Below are 12,385 nucleotides of genomic sequence, written 5' to 3'. Positions count from 1 at the left end.
CACCAACCAATATGACCAATACTATTTCGTACTCTCATAGATTATACTTTGTAGGTACGAATAACCAGTTTTCTGTAGGTACTTGGTAGAAATTAGGGTGTGCTCCCGGTACTGGTTTTCTATACAAATACGGTACCGGAACCGGGAATTCCCGGTTCTCGCCATACAAACTCAGTACCGGGAGCAATCCCTAGTAGAAATTAAGTAGTAAAACTCTGTTTACATAATGGGCTCCTGGAAAAATGTGATTCACGTAGAGACTCACTACCCGTGAATGAAATGTAGCCGCCACTTAGGCGCTTGTTCCACGCTATTAGAGCCCTAGGGGTCAGGGTTTACTTCGAATTAGTTTGCTTAATCTATCATGCTTGGTTCTTACAGTATATGATGTGGTTTTTACGTATAGCTTAAATCTATCTGACAATTATAATTAGAGAAAATGTCGCTGCTGACACGAACAGCGGGTCATGTCCCCGTGCACAACATATCGCTAAAAGTATTAAGCGTTGTATGCACGCTAACTCACCAACTGTACTTAGGGGTTAAAGTTCTGTGACGGACACAGCACTTACCGAACTCCCTACAAAGAACGTTGCCCGGAATAATGTGACGTAACTTCCTCTAAAAATGCTCGGCAAAGCTGCTTACAGAACAACATCTACTCGTACGATACGATGCCCGTTTTGTGAATTTAAAATCAAATAAGTAACAGGATGAAATGCAACTTCATGAATGTTTGAACTCGCACGGTTTTTCCCATTTGCTGCTTTTGTAAAGTTTTCAAGCTATGTCGAGTAAGTACCTATACTCGTATTACGTTTTTAAGGCACAAAATCGTGTTATTTTTTGTTAAAAATCTTGATGTATCAAAAATACACTTTGCAGATTTGTTTAGTCATTTGTATTCAATTATTTTATGCAAGAAATGTCTAACACTAATGACCAGTGGCAAAATATTTATATTTATTTTGCCCAGTGAAACCCTTTTAATTAAAGAGTTTGTAAACAAACACCCTACACAATGTTAAATAACCGACACTAACAACATTGACGATAATATCCTCTCAAAACGCCCCTTACCTCTGTAATAACTAGTAATAATTGCCTTATTCCTCACTCCATAATCTCGCTATCCCCACGTTACTGGCCTAATATTCCAATCGCTTCTCAAGTGTTCGGCGTAATAAACCAATAATGATTGGTCTTTGATAACGAATAGATTTTACGGATTTTATGGCCACCGTTACACTGGTTTACATTGGAGGAACGCTAGCCTGAGCTAGATACGTGTCGTGAATACGGGCATGTGGGCCGCCATTTTTCATCCCCTGCTGGCCGCTGGGACCGCTTTACTTTCAATAAGGACCCAGATACGAGGGGTGTTCAAAATATTCTCGGTATGAGAATGAAAACAAACAAGTACGAAAAGTTTGATATTTTTATTTTTCAATATACTCCCCCCCTATGTTCATACACTTAAAAGATCGATCAATTATTTTTTTTAATCCCTCGTAAAAATATTTTTTATCTTTCGTGTAAAAATGCTCCTCCACTGCCGCCTTCAATGCTTCATCGTCAGAAAATTTATTTCCACGCAGATCCTTTTTAAGATTGGGGAGCAAAAATAAGTCGCTGGGGGCTAAGTCCGGACTATACGGTGGGTGAGTAACAGTTTTAAACCCACATTCAACAATAGCTGCCTTGGCAATATGAGCAGTATGGACGGGGGCGTTGTCATGCAGAAGCAGAATACCTTTGGTTAACTTTCCTCGCCTCTTTTCTTTAATTACATCCTTTAATTGACGTAGAATGTTAGCGTAGTACTGTCCTGTGACATTTACACCTTTTTCTTTATAATCGATTAGTAATACTCCTTCACAATCCCAAAATATCGTGGCCATGACCTTGCCAGCTGAAGGGATGACCTTGAACTTCTTGGGATGAGCTGAACCCTTAATGTACCACTGCATGGACTCTTGTTTACTCTCTGGGTCATAATGATGAACCCAGGTTTCATCTCCAGTAACTATTCTTTGCAGCACCTCATCAGGATTTTCACCGCACAGATCAATAAAATCGGAACAACAAGCTACACGCATGTCTTTTTGAAGCCGAGTCAGCATTCGCGGAACCCATCTTGCACTTACTTTTGACATATTAAGATGGTCATGTATAATATCATGTACGGTACCAATAGAGAGATTGGTTACTTGTGCTATAGATTTTACCTTCACTCGACCATCTTCCAATATAAGTTTTTCCACTTTATCAATATTTTCTTGTGAAGTAGCTACTACAGGCCGGCCAGGTCTAGGGTCATCTTCAATACTCTCCCTTCCGCGTTTAAACTCGCTTGACCACTTTTGAATGGTAGATAAAGAAGGAGCAGACTCACGGTAAACACAATCCATTTCCTCTTTTATGGTTTTTTGATTTTTACCCTGTTTTGTCAAGAATTTTATCACGCATCGATGTTCTAATTTAGTTAACATTGTCAATTCGCACATGATGTTCATGTTTGTTCAGCAATTGCAGAAAAACAAAAGACTATCTCGGTTCGAATTATACTTTTTTTTAATGTCAATGAATAAACCTAAGCGGCCAGTAACGAAAGAAATTTTAGAAGAGGTCGTAAGATATCAATACCGAGAATATTTTGAACGCCCCTCGTAAGCTGGTGGTGTGAGAAAAATTGTAAGGTTGTATTGAGCCAAGATTTAGAAGCCACACGTAGGTGTAGGTATTACACGTTTATGTATGGTAGGTAATATAAGTCGATTAAGGTCAATCCCACCAAACAAAAATGGAATTTACTCTAAAAATGTTTCATGCATTGAATCTCAGGTATTGTATTTTTTTTTAGTTTATTGACATCCAACACGCCAAAATCCTGAAATAAATTTGGTAAATTTAATAACTCGTGAAGGTTGATCGTAACACGTTTTTACCTGAATATATTTTATGTTACTTGTTCAGTTTTTTGAAACATTTAATAACACCCTCAGTTTGTTTGGTTGCGCCCATTACATGAGCACGCCAAAAGTTTAAGGGTTCAGAAGTTAAACAAAATGTACTACCAGCTAAATCGAGTACATCGCCTTCAATCCTCCCGGGACCATGTTTACTTACCGAACCCAAAGCAAGCAGCCATATCACTTAAAACTAATTGAAAACAGAAGCCATAACGGCCAAGTGTAACATAAATCGATCCTCGTTTGAAATTCCAGGCGCGTCCCGAACTCAACTGAAACACATAAATGCAATAACTTGGATTAGATTCGCACCCACATATAACTTAGGGTGGGTTCAATAAATTTATACTCCATGTTCTGGATCGGTGCCGCCATAACGCTTGATTTATATCGCTCTTGTGTTAATATTAAAGAGATTGAGATCAAATGTAGTCAATGATCTATTTGGGGGTGAAGCCTTCCGTTTCAGATCAAAGTTTCTGAATTCTGTCTGGCATGTACCTAAGTACTAAATCCTGTGGTGTAAAAAACTTCATCATGATATCCGTCCACTTACATCCATAAAAGTACCATGAAATTAGTGGATGCTGTCGACCGGATTATAATATAACCTCTGTGCCAAAACCTACCATATGTATTTCCACAACTACCTACGTCCCGATGTGCGCTTGCAGCCCGAATCCAACAATTTTCAGCTACGTAAGCCAGATCGTCGGTCCAACTGATAATTGATTTAATTCCTTTAAGACAAGCAACAGTCTTTATGTAGTCAGTGTTTACCTGTCTGTTCCCTTACCAAGCAACGAAGTAGCCAATATTTTATCTCATTCGTGTCCATTTCACCAGCCTATTGCTTAATTCATTGAAAACTACCTAGATATTGTTGTACATTACAAATTTTGTATACAAGCTTGCTAAATATGCTGTATGGTAAGCCCGAATATTAGTAGGTAGCTTACGTAGATGGTACATTACCGCTATTAATAGGTATAAGACTAGATTGTACTTGTTCTAACTTATCTTTTCAAAAGCCTAAAGTACCGGGTTTAGAGATAACATCGTAATTTCCTGTCTGCATTATAAAAAAAGTCTTAAAAGAGAAAATACTGTTTTTCGTCAACAAAAACTGGATAATGCAGGCTTTACGAGGTGTACCACAAAAGGTAGAAAAAATTCGTACGGACTAGACTGTTTATCTTGATATGGTTCAGTATGATAGTAATTATTTATAGATTTCCAGCTCTGCCCTTTCGGTTTAAAGATATTCTACTAAATAACAGTCGACTCATACTTAAAAACTTATGGGGAATTGGGTATGATTGAAGAAAAAAATATGTACTCAATCATGTCCCAATGTCTTTCATGCTACGTAATTAAAAAAACACGTGTTATACTCCTCACGTGCATTTTTATTTTTATATGTAACTAAATTTACTTGCTAAGTTTACATTAAAGATTTATTAATCGTCTGCGGAACCCTGAAAAGTAACCACCCCAGGGCACGTCAGCTATAATTGCGCCTCGGGTTAAAAAGGAGTGAGTTGAAAGGACACTCTTATAAAGGCACTGAGTCTGAATGCACGCTGACTATCCTCGACGGGCCACTTTAACGCCTCTATTTTTTATCAAGCACGGTCTAATTTAGCTTGACAAGGATACGTTTAAAGGTTTTTAAAGTACAATGACTAGTTTTCTGTCTGTATTGCAGTAAAAGGTTAAGCTATACAGCGCTAGTGAGTTTTTCATAAAGAATGTATGGTACTACTTTTATTTTAGCAGTTTATATTCATCATGTAAATAAAGACGCAATTGGCATTTTTATTATTAATTGGCTGACATTTACACAATTAATAATGGCATACAATTATTCATGATTTTACATAAAAAATAAGTACCTATTTAAATATTACGGTTGTGAAACCGAAAATAAGATTACTTCTTGCCACTTGAATTGTTATTTTTCTGTTCAAGAAGTACCTATTTGAATCATAGGCAGGGTCACAAGTATCACAACCCACCGGGCCAGACTGGTCGTCAAAGTGGCCAATATATGTGATGTTATCTATGAAAAGGGACCTTATTGTCGATGGCGCTTACGCCATTATTAACGATGCTCCGATGTAAATACAATGCCGCGCGACGCTGTGCGGCGTAAGCGCCATCGACAATAAGGTCCCTTTTCATAGATAATGCCCCAAATCGTAACCTTTGTTACCATAGAAATAAGGAAGAATGCGTCTCCCACTTTGGCCGTAACTATTTATTTGACGCTGACTGCACCTTACAAGATTTTAATATTCGAAAAGGGCCAATGGAACAAAAATCGGCCAAATGCGAGTCGGACTCGCGCGAGAAAGGTTCCGTACCTTTACACAGAAAACGGCAAAAAAATCACGTTTGTTGCATAGACATAATATGTAAACTAGACACGCTATCTCTAACAAATTCTATTCGCCATTTTCGGCGTTTGACGTCTGTCACTAAGGTGAAGAATAAGCGTATCTAGGCCAGAGGCGAAACTGAGGCCAGAGGGGTTATTTATAATGACCTGCAATACTTATTATACGACGTGAATATATAGGTGATACCGAGCAACTTTTCTAATGGGATCAACCACTAAAACGCCAACTTGAATATAATTTACCTTTTTTTTAAATTACTTATATATCGCACGAGTGAAAACGAGGATTCTTTCCTAAAATATTATTTCTATACAATATTCTAAGTACATACCAATGATTTATAACTCAAGATAGGTTATAGGCGTTCCAAAATTGAAGCGCTTACCTTGTGACAAATTGGACAAGTTGCCTCTAGTCGCCGCTGAACAAGCGAGAAATGTGCACGTGCTAACGAGCTCCCGCACACAGAAAGAAAAAGAGACGACCTTATGTTTAACAACGAGTGTGACAAAGATGGATGGAATGAGAAAATTAATCAAAAATAACAGATTTCTTCGTAGGCACAGAAATAAATATGGAAGTATTTTTTGTGCTCCTCAAGTATGAGTATAACCTATCTATGGTTATATAATATCATTGGTACATACTAGTATCACGGACTATATTAAATTTTTTAACGATTCATCACATTTGCTATTTGATTCTCGGTAACAATTTTGCACTTTACCACCCTTAATGTACCTAACATAAATATACCTATTATAAAATACGTTATTATTATAACTAAAACATTCAATAAATAACGAGAAAAATATATATTTCGTAACTTTTGTGCAATTAACCAACAACGTATACAACCATTTCGTAGGTAGGTACCAATGTGTCGTCACGTCTGTGAAAATTAATCTTTGCGCCGAAGAAAATGACTGCCAGCCGCGAATGTTCGAAAGTGACGTTTCGTGATAAACTAATAAATAATAGTAAATCAAGAGTTATTCCATTGCTTACCGGTGAAATGTTATTCCATCTCTTTTATTATATTTTCTTGTGCTATTGTTGCAACTTGTTAACACGCACGAAGGCATTTTTTAATTATTTTTTTTTAATTTTCTGTACATGTGTGGCATCTCGTCAGTGGTCGGTGACGTACTAAAAGCAAAGAAGTGCATGCACTTCTCTGAGGTGCGGAAACATTTTGTTCGAGATGTCGTCTCTATGGTTTGTTGTATACTTTAAGTATTTATTTTATTCTGTTTTTAGTATTTGTTGTTATAGCGGCAACAGAAATACATCATGCGTGAACATTTCAACTGCCTAGCTGTCACGGTTCATGAGACACAGCCTGTTGACAGACAGACAGACGGACGGACAGACAGACAGACGGACAATGAAGTCTTAGTAATAGGGTCCCGTTTTTACCCTTTGGAACCCTAAAAAGCGTCACGTTATTTAGAGCACGGACTGGTATAGAGTCGCAATATCCGGTGACTCCATGATAAAAAATCTATTTGCTTTTTTTCTGTTGATTGTTGCATTGATTGTTTTTTTCCTCAGAATACTGTGATATTTATTCAATGGGCTTGATTATTTTTTTATAACTTATATTAGGAAACCGCGTAACATATTTTACATTTAATTTATGCGGTATTAATGTGTTGAACGAATTACATAATTATGATAAGGTAATGTGGCTAATTCCGTCATAGGGACTATTCCGTCTACTAGCGTTTTTCTCAAACAACGACCAAAATTGATAATTTCATCGACAAAGCAGCGAATGATTTTAGTTTCAGCAATCAAACGCAGAGGGCTTTTTTTCCTATGATTGAAAATCAATAGTAGTTTGTGTTACAAGGGATCAAAATGATATATTTCCGTCAAGGGCGTATCCTGAATGAAGCGATGGATTCTACAATAGAATAGTATAGTAGAATCCTGAGCGTAATGAGGGATTCAAGTGTTAACGCCCAAGACGAAATAATTTTGATACCGTGTGACACATACTGCTTATCACATCAACTATGAGGAAAATAAAAAAATCTTAGTGTTGACACAATCTGATGCTTAAACAGATTATTTAAGCTAAAAAAATAATGTTCAAAAAATTTAAAAATAGTGTGCTAGAACAGAAAAGTTTTACTTTGATCCCTCCTAGCAGGGAGGAAAAGTGCCACTTTGATTTGATCCCTCCTAGCAGGGAAGAAAAAGATATTTTCCGAATAGGTGGTGTAAAAAGAAAATAATATATACGCTCGTGGACGGAATAGCCCCTATGACGGGATTATTAGCTACATTCACCTTATAAGTTTGTACAAAAGTGTACATTGTTAACACTTACGTAAAAGGAACATGTAAAAGCACACAAGTTATTATTTTCTTTAGGTACTTACATAAAATAATGGTAAACAATGCCTACACAGTTGAAATCTAGTTCTAGTTTTAGTTTTATCAGGCCTCAATGAAAATCAGCGTCACGTCACGTTGTGGGTGTGGTAGTGGGACTAAACTGAGTGGGGACCTTTTAGCACAATGTATTTTTTTTCTGTTCGTCCTAATGATTTTTTGTTATTATATTTTGTTAATTTTTATGCTAATTTGTTAATTTCTTGTGCTAATAAATATATCTTACTTACTTACTTACTGAAAGCTGATCGTTTGAAGAGGCAAAATATTCTAATAATAGTAATAATATATATCCAATTTTAATATTAGTTTAGCTTGAGTTATTAAAAAGTAGGAAATGTAATCGGACACACATATTTTACAGGAAATTTGTCTTTAACCCTTTATATTTGCTGTTTATCATTAGCATTTCTCCAAGGTATAAAAAGCGAAAGCGGAAAGACCTTTTTTATTTAACGGCGAAAACATTTCTTCCTAACATCATTTAGCCAACTTTATCTGGAATAATGTTCCCGAAACTGGAGCAAACGTCATTACGCACCGGTTTGTTCGCTAACGAGAGGAAAATACGCAACTATTTTGTTCCAACTTCTCAGGTCAGCATAAATGCATACCAATATTTCAAACTACGCAACGCATGGTGATCAATCACTCAATACCCGTTGACCAACTTCTATTTACACTTGACAGAACTAAATGAGCACCTAAACCTAACACCATTAGTCCTTATATCGTTTGGCATGTAATTCCCGATCGGCAAATAGAGTTGGGCAACTTTACAGAACGGGCAATCCGTTTCAATCTTGTGTGAATTGTTTGCGAGATATTCGGACCGTAGAAGTTGTTTTCTGAAAATGTTTTTAGTAACTTTCAATGACGGAAACATTCATCTTTGGTCGCTATAGTTCTCAGTATCGCAAACGTCTTTCATTGGAATTGCTGTAAGAGCATTTTGTAATATAAGTACCCACTGAAAATTATTAGCGGTAGATTACACGTCAAAATGGACAGCAAAAAATTTATAATTATCCATCCAAATCCATCACATTTGAAATTATTTAAACAGAAGCGGGACTTAATCGCGTGCACTTACTTTATATGGCCTGACGTTTTGAATGTGACACTGCGTTCATGGTCACAGGTAGACTGGCGAGGAATTGTATCAACATTTTATAGCTGCAAACTACCCACACTTGGTTGAGAAAGTGCATACTATTATTAAGTGCCGTAATTTAAATTATAAGCATAGTCTAATAAAACATGGTCTTCTCTTCCCAGAGTGTCACTTGCCTACGTCACAATAACATTGCCACTTTCAACATAACATGTTACATGGGTACATTATATCTATGGTTAATAAGTTAAAATATTTCTTTATAATTTTATATTTTTCATTTATTTGTATTTTATCTTAAATTTTACAATAACACGTCATTTTTAATTATTCGTTAGCAATATCTTACGATTCACGAAAGAAATTTCAGACGTTCGGGTAATTCTGTTTACACTACTGGCAACACAGGATAGCGCTGTCACATTTGACAATCCGCCATTTTGTCCCTGACCGTCATCCTTGTCGAACGCGTGTTATTTCCTTCTCGCTCAGTGTCAGCAGTCGCAGTGTTTTCCAAACTTTTCACGTCGTAAGCTTGGTAATTAATGTTTTGTTACGAAAATGGTTGGCTGTTCTATTCGGAACTGTAAGAGTAGGGGGAAAAGGGCAGTATAGATTTGTTTTATTTTACTATGTTTCTACATGAATAACTTAAAATTAATGCCGTTAAAATCATTTTCACCGTTGGTTAAAATTCTCCCACATTTTAAAGTTTGAGAACCTGTAAACAGCATGATGACGTAGGCAAGTGACAGTTATTAGGTCATTCGCGAATCTCGGAAGAGAGTACCAGGCGGAGTATAATATTATTATACCATAATTATAAGTAAAAATCGTGTTAGTTTAAATTTAAATCAATACATTCTTGAAATAGTCATATTAGTCATGGTTAAAGTTGACGACTGAAATGTACCTAGGTACTACCGGACGAAAGGTGTATAAAATAAACCTTTAAAATATCGACTACATCTGTTAGTTGGTAAATATGCGGACGACACAGGAACAGTGATTATTACAGTAGGTATAGATTGTGGTAAGCAGTTGCCTGTAACTGTTCTTTGGTAAGCTAAGCTTTTCTTTTACTTAATATTATTTTATTATTTATCATTAGACTGCCGCACAGCCAGCATTCGTCCAAATATACAAATATACCCGAACAGAGAAAATCACCGCTGGTTAAAGTTTTACCATTCATAACTCGCTGGTATCCAGCACAGTCACCAAACAGCACTCAAACACATATGTGCCCCACGCCTATATTAATAAAGTACCCGATATATCCATATGACAAACGTGAACCGGATTTTTGGGCATCAATTTATTGGTATTTATCGTTTTGCGTGTCCGCTATGGGCAAGTGAACGTGAAACTGCATGAATTATTGCCCTAATGTTATTGTGTGGCCAAATGGGGTTGCATGTGTTGGATGTAATGGGCTACATAGATCCATATTGGTGGTAAGGTATTCATTTCGAATTCGCTATTCAGTTTGTAGTTAACGCAAAATTTACTTAGTTTTCCACGGTTTGTGGGAGTGTAAGCAGAATCATCTAATGATACTCGTAATCATGTATCTGTCGCAGTCGGATTGTATAATCCGCCGTATTACATTACGGCTAGCCGTTTTACAAAACAGGGGCGTTTTGAAATGCGGCGGTTTGACGATTAGCCGGATTGAATGCGGCTGAATGAAAATCCGCCGGAATGTATTCGGCGCCATACGTTCTTCAACACGGCTAGCTGTAATGTAATACAGCGAGTCATTAGCCGCCGCTTTGACAGTTTTTAGTTCCCATTTTTAACACTCGTGGCGCTGCCTGACATAACAACAACAAACTATGAAAAATGCTGGGGTGTCCATCAAATCTGAAGTTCGTCGGACTGTTTCTTTTCAAAAAACATTTCCTTCGCAACTTAACTAGACGGAGCCCCGCTTCGCGGGGCTCCTATTTCTGAGCGGTTTGCCCTTCGGGCATCTGAAGCTACCTAACAAACCTAACCTACCTACCTATTGATTTAGAGAGACGTCCGTGAAAACATTACACTTTGGGGAAAAAAGCGTAGGTAGGTAAGTAGGTTAGGTTCGTTAGGTAGCTTCAGATGCCCGAAGGGCAAACCGCCCAGAAATAGGAGCCCCGCTTGCGGGGCTCCGTCTATTTAAGTTGTGAAGGAAATGTTTTGGAAAAGAAACATGTAGTGTGGTGGGACAATGGTAAAAATAAATTAAATTGCAAACATTGACAAACTCCGGTTACGTAGGCGACCGAAAGAACTGGTCACTCTACAATCTAAATAGTAGATACGATGCGGCTAAACGTAGGCCGCCTTATTGAAGAACGTATCGCAATGACAATCCGGCTAATCGACGAACCGCCGCATTTCAAAACGCCCCTGTTTTGTAAAACGGCTAGCCGTAATGTAATACGGCGGATTATACGATCTGACTACGACATATCGATAAATGGTGGATTAATTTGAAATATTACTAGTATTCATGTAGATTATTCATTAGTAAGCATATATTGTGTTCTCTCCATAGATACATATACCTATTAAATAAATAACAAGTAATACGAGAGGTATGGTATTTGCCAGTAATACGAAATAAATAATATAAGTGTAAATTTCCATATCATATTACTTTTGCTTTTGGAAGTTATCTACCGTAATAAGTAAAATAATTGGCCAGACTAATAGCACTTACGTTTATACATAATACATGATAACATTGTCCACTTTGCAAATACAAAAATCCCTTAATGTTGCAAAGGGTTACATAAGCTTTGTGAAAAAGGAAAGCAAAATGATGAATGAGGAATGGCAGACGGTTTATCTCGGCGCCAACGAGTTAGAGCTACCGAAACATTACTAGATAGGCTACTTTCGGTTTTCAAATTTTGCCTTCATGTCTTCTTAAATGCTGAAACTTTCATGTAAATTTCAAGATGGATAACTCTTTAGAGTGTTCGGAAAGAGAAGAGACGTGGAATGTATTGGGCCCCATATATACCACGACTCTTCTCTTTCCGCACAGACTCTATTTTGGTTATAGAGCTCGTAATAGCCAAACTTTATTTTTTTATTTTAAAATTTGAATCAGGCAGTAAGGCCCATATCACAACCTATATTACCTACATTTATGGCTTATGGCCATAATAATAAAAATCTAAACGTAACCATTGATTATTGGATGTACCATCTCGCCCGCTCGCTACTTAATAAATTATTCTTTGGGTACATGACAAAACAACCCAGAGTCCACTCTGCAACTTAATCCAAAGACTGGGCCTAGAACTATGAAATTTTGCAATTACATTACAAATACAGGGAAAAATCTCCAAACTATAAACTCGTAAAATAAAAATAAAAGTTAAACGGAATCCTCGGTAGGCGAGTGACTCGCACTTGTCGGGTTTTAAATATAAATATTCAACTTATACGTACAAATGCCAAAGCTTATTTTTACAAAGAAGCGTCAAATAATACCTACCAAG

This window comes from Cydia amplana, chromosome 2 (genome assembly GCF_948474715.1).
Source record: "Cydia amplana chromosome 2, ilCydAmpl1.1, whole genome shotgun sequence".
Lineage (NCBI taxonomy): Eukaryota > Metazoa > Arthropoda > Insecta > Lepidoptera > Tortricidae > Cydia > Cydia amplana.
This window is presented reverse-complemented; position numbering follows the sequence as displayed.